Source organism: Somniosus microcephalus, chromosome 4 (genome assembly GCF_052327205.1).
Source record: "Somniosus microcephalus isolate GS21.2 chromosome 4, FLI_Smic_1.0, whole genome shotgun sequence".
Classification (NCBI taxonomy): Eukaryota; Metazoa; Chordata; class Chondrichthyes; order Squaliformes; family Somniosidae; genus Somniosus; species Somniosus microcephalus.
Genome location: NC_140990.1, coordinates 72,751,150 through 72,757,149, shown reverse-complemented (window position 1 = coordinate 72,757,149; position 6,000 = coordinate 72,751,150).

The following is a 6,000-nucleotide window of genomic DNA, read 5'->3' as shown; positions in this document are numbered from 1 at the left end:
AACCTGGGACTGTACATGGGGATTCCAACCCTGGGACTGTACATGGGGATTCTAACCCTGGGACTGTACATGGGGATTCTAACCCTGGGACTGTACATGGGGATTCTAACCATGGGACTAACCATGGGGATTATAACCCTGGGACTGTACATGGGGATTCTAACCCTGGGACTGTACAAGGGGATTCTAACCCTGCGACTGTACACGGGGATTCGAACCCTGGGAATGTACACGGGGATTCTAACCCAGGAACGGTACATGGGGATTCTAACCCTGGGACTGTACATGGGGGTCTTAACCCTGGGATTGTACATGGGGATTCTAACCCTGGGACTGTACATGGGGATTCTAAACCTGGGACGGTACATGAGGATTCTAACCCTGGGACTGTACATGGGGATTCTAAACCTGGAACTATACATGGGGATTCTAACCCTGGGAGTGTACATGGGGATTCCAACGCTGGGACTGTACCTGGATTTTCTAGCCCTGGGACTGTACATGGGGATTCCAACACTGGGACTGTACATGGGGATTCTAACCCTGGGACTGTACATGTGGATTCTAACCCTGAGACTGTTCATGGGGATTCTAACCCTGGGACTGTACATGGGGATTCTAACCCTGGGACTGTACACGGGGTTTTAAACCCTGGGACTGTACATGGGTATTCTAACCCTGGGACTGTACATGGGGATTCTAACCCTGGGACTGTACACGGGGTTTCTAACCCTGGGACTGTACATGGGGATTCTAACCCTGGGACTGTACATGGGGGTTCTAAACCTGGGATTGTACATGGGGATTCTAAACCGGGGATTGTACATGAGGATTCTAACCCTGGGATTGTACATGGGGATTCTAACCCTGGGACTGTACATGGGGATTCTAAACCTGGGACTGTACATGAGGATTCTAAGCCTGGGACTGTACATGGGGATTCTAACCCTGGGACTCTACATGGGGATTCTAACCCTGGGAGTGTACATGTGGATTCCAGCGCTGGGACTGTACCTTGATTTTCTCACCCTGGGACTGTACATGGGGTTCCAATTCTGGGACTGTACATGGGGATTCTAACCCTGGGACTGTACATGGGGATTCTAACCCTGGGACTGTACATGGGGATTCTAACCCTGGGACTGTACATGGGGATTCTAACCCTGGGACTGGACATGGGGATTCTAACCCTGGGACTATCCATGGGGATTCTAAACCTGGGACTGTACATGGGGATTCTAACCCTGGGACTGTACATGGGGATTCTAACCCTGGGATGGTACATGGGGATTTAAACCCTGGGACTGTACATGGGTATTCTAACCCTGGGACTGTACATGGGGATTCTAACCCTGGGACTGTATATGGGGATTATAACCTTCGGACTGTACATGGGGATTCTAACCCTGGGACTGTACATGGGGATTTTAACCCTGGGACTGTATATGGGGATTCTAACCCTGGGACTGTACATGGGGATTCTAAACCTGGGATTGCACATAGGGATTCTAAACCTGGTATTGTACATGGGGATTCTAACCCTGGGATTGTACATGGGGATTCTAACCCTGGGACTGTACATGGGGATTCTAAACCTGGGACTGTACATGAGGATTCTAAGCCTGGGACTGTACATGGGGATTCTAACCCTGGGACTCTACATGGGGATTCTAACCCTGGGAGTGTCCATGGGGATTCCAGCGCTGGGACAGTACCTTGATTTTCTCACCCTGGGACTGTACATGGGGTTCCAATTCTGGGACTGTACATGGGGATTCTAACCCTGGGACTGTACATGGGGATTCTAACCCTGGGACTGTACATGGGGATCCTAACCCTGGGACTGTACATGGGGATTCTAACCCTGGGACTGTACATGGGGATTCTAACCCTGGGACTATCCATGGGGATTCTAACCTTGGGACTGTACATGGGGATTCTAACCCTGGGACTGTACATGGGGATTCTAACCCTGGGATGGTACATGGGGATTTCAACCCTGGGACTGTACATGGGTATTCTAACCCTGGGACTGTACATGGGGATTCTAACCCTGGGACTGTATATGGGGATTATAACCATCGGACTGTACATGGGGATTCTAACCCTGGGACTGTACATGGGGAATTTAACCCTGGGACTGTACATGGGGATTCTAACCCTGGGACTGTACATGAGGATTCTAACCCTGGGACTGTACATGGGGATTCTAACCCTGGGACTGTACATGGGGATTCTAACCCTGGGACTGTACATGGGGATTCTAACCCTGGGACTGTACATGGGGATTCCAATGCTGGGACTGTATATAGGGATTCTAACCCTGGGACTGTACAGGGGGAGTCTAACCCTGGGACTGTACACGGGGAGACTAACCCTGGGACTGTACACGGGGATTTAAACCCTGGGACTGTACATGGGAATTTAAACCCTGGGACTGTACATGGGAATTTTAACCCTGGGACTGTTCATGGGGATGCTAACCCTGGGACTGTATATGGGGAACCGAACGCTGGGACTGTACGTGGGGATTCTAACCCTGGGACTGTACATGGGGATTCTAACCCTGGGACTGTACATGGGGAGTCTCACACTGGGACTGTACATGGGGATTCTAACCCTGGGACTATCCATGGGGATTCTAAACCTGGGACTGTACACGGGGATTTAAACCCTGGGACTGTACATGGGGATTCTAACCCTGGGACTTTACATGGGGATTCTAACCCTGGGACTGTACAGGGGGATTCTAAACCTGGGACTGTACACGGGGATTTAAACCCTGGGACTGTACATGGGGATTCTAACCCTGGGACTGTACACGGGGATTTCAACCCTGGGACTGTACATGCGGATTCTAACACTGGGACTGTACATGGGGATTCTAACCCTGGGACTGTACATAAGGATTCTAAGCCTGGGACTGTACATGGGGATTCTAACCGTGGGACTGTACATGGGGATTCTAACCCTGGGACTGTACATGGGGATTCCAACCCTGGGAAAGTACATGGGGATTCCAACCCTGGGACTGTACATGGGGATTCTAACCTGGGGACTGTGCATGGGGATTCCAACGCTGGGACTGTACATGGGGATTATAACTGAGGGACTGTACATGGGTATTCTAACCCCGGGACTGCACATGGGGATTCTAGCCCTGCGACTGTACACGGGGATTCTAACCCTGGGTTGTACATGGGGATTCTAAACCGAGGATTGTACATGGGGATTCTAACCCTGGGATTGTACATGGGGATTCTAACTCTGGGAGTGTACATGGGGATTCCAACGCTGGGACTGTACCTGGATTTTCTAGCCCTGGGACTGTACATGGGGATTCCAACACTGGGACTGTACATGGGGATTCTAACCCTGGGACTGTACATGTGGATTCTAAACCTGAGACTGTTCATGGGGATTCTAACCCTGGGACTGTACATGGGGATTCTAACCCTGGGACTGTACACGGGGTTTTAAACCCTGGGACTGTACATGGGTATTCTAACCCTGGGACTGTACATGGGGATTCTAACCCTGGGACTGTACACGGGGATTCTAACCCTGGGACTGTACATGGGGATTCTAACCCTGGGACTGGACATGGGGGTTCAAAACCTGGGATTGTACATGGGGATTCTAAACCGGGGATTGTACATGGGGATTCTAAACCTGGGATTGTACATGGGGATTCCAATTCTGGGACTGTACATGGGGATTCTAACCCTGGGACTGTACATGGGGATTCTAACCCTGGGACTGTACATGGGGATTCTAACCCTGGGACTGTACATGGGGATTCTAACGCTGGGACTGTACATGGGGATTCTAAACCTGGGACTATCCATGGGGATTCTAACCCTGGGACTGTACATGGGGATTCTAACCCTGGGGCTGTACATGGGGATTCTAACCCTGGGATGGTACATGGGGATTTCAGCCCTGGGACTGTACATGGGTATTCTAACCCTGGGACTGTACATGGGGATTCTAACCCTGGGACTGTATATGCGCATTATAACCCTCGGACTGTACATGGGGATTCTAACCCTGGGACTGTACATGGGGAATTTAACCCTGGGACTGTACATGGGGATTCTAACCCTGGGACTGTACATGAGGATTCTAACCCTGGGACTGTACATGGGGATTCTAACCCTGGGACTGTACATGGGGATTCTAACCCTGGGACTGTACATGGGGATTCTAACCCTGGGACTGTACATAGGGATTCCAACGCTGGGACTGTACATGGATTTTCTAACCCTGGGACTGCACATGGGGATTCCAATGCTGGGACTGTACATAGGGATTCTAACCCTGGGACAGTACATGGGGATTCTAACCCTGGGACAGTACATGGGGATTCTAAACCTGGGACTGTACATGGGGATTCTAACCCTGGGACAGTACATGGGGATTATAACCCTGGGACTGTACATGGGGATTCTAAACCTGCGACTGTACACGGGGATTCCAACCCTGGGATTGTACATGGCGATTCTAAACCTGTGATTGTACATGGGGATTCTAACCCTGGGATTGTACATGGGGATTCTAACCCTGGGACTGTACATGGGGATTCTAAACCTGGGACTGTACATGAGGATTCTTACCCTGGGACTGTACTGGGGGATTCTAAACCTGGGATGGTACACGGGGTTTTAAACCCTGGGACTGTACTTGGGTCTTCTAACCCCGGGACTGTACATGGGGATTCTAACCCTGCGACTTTACACGGGGATTCTAACCCTGGGACTGTAAACGGAGATTCTAACCCTGGGACTGTACATGGGGTTTCTAACCCTTGGACTGTACATGGGGATTCGAAACCTGGGACTGGACATGGGGATTCTAACCCTGCGACTGTACACGGGGATTCTAACCCTGGGACTGTACACGGGGATTCTAACCCTGGGACTGTACATGGGGTTTCTAACCCTGGGACTGTACATGGAGATTCAAAACCTGGGATTTTACATGGGAATTCTAAACCTGGGATTGTACATGGGGATTCTAACCATGTGATTGTACATGGGGTTTCGAACCCTGGGACTGTACATGGGGATACTAAACCTGGGACTGTACATGGGGATTCCAACCCTGGGACTGTACATGGGGATTCTAACCCTGGGACTGTACATGGGGATTCTAACCCTGGGACTGTACATGGGGATTCTAACCATGGGACTAACCATGGGGATTATAACCCTGGGACTGTACATGGGGATTCTAACCCTGGGACTGTACAAGGGGATTCTAACCCTGCGACTGTACACGGGGATTCGAACCCTGGGAATGTACACGGGGATTCTAACCCAGGAACGGTACATGGGGATTCTAACCCTGGGACTGTACATGGGGGTCTTAACCCTGGGATTGTACATGGGGATTCTAACCCTGGGACTGTACATGGGGATTCTAAACCTGGGACGGTACATGAGGATTCTAACCCTGGGACTGTACATGGGGATTCTAAACCTGGAACTATACATGGGGATTCTAACCCTGGGAGTGTACATGGGGATTCCAACGCTGGGACTGTACCTGGATTTTCTAGCCCTGGGACTGTACATGGGGATTCCAACACTGGGACTGTACATGGGGATTCTAACCCTGGGACTGTACATGTGGATTCTAACCCTGAGACTGTTCATGGGGATTCTAACCCTGGGACTGTACATGGGGATTCTAACCCTGGGACTGTACACGGGGTTTTAAACCCTGGGACTGTACATGGGTATTCTAACCCTGGGACTGTACATGGGGATTCTAACCCTGGGACTGTACACGCGGTTTCTAACCCTGGGACTGTACATGGGGATTCTAACCCTGGGACTGTACATGGGGGTTCTAAACCTGGGATTGTACATGGGGATTCTAAACCGGGGATTGTACATGGGGATTCTAACCCTGGGATTGTACATGGGGATTCTAACCCTGGGACTGTACATGGGGATTCTAAACCTGGGACTGTACATGAGGATTCTAAGCCTGGGA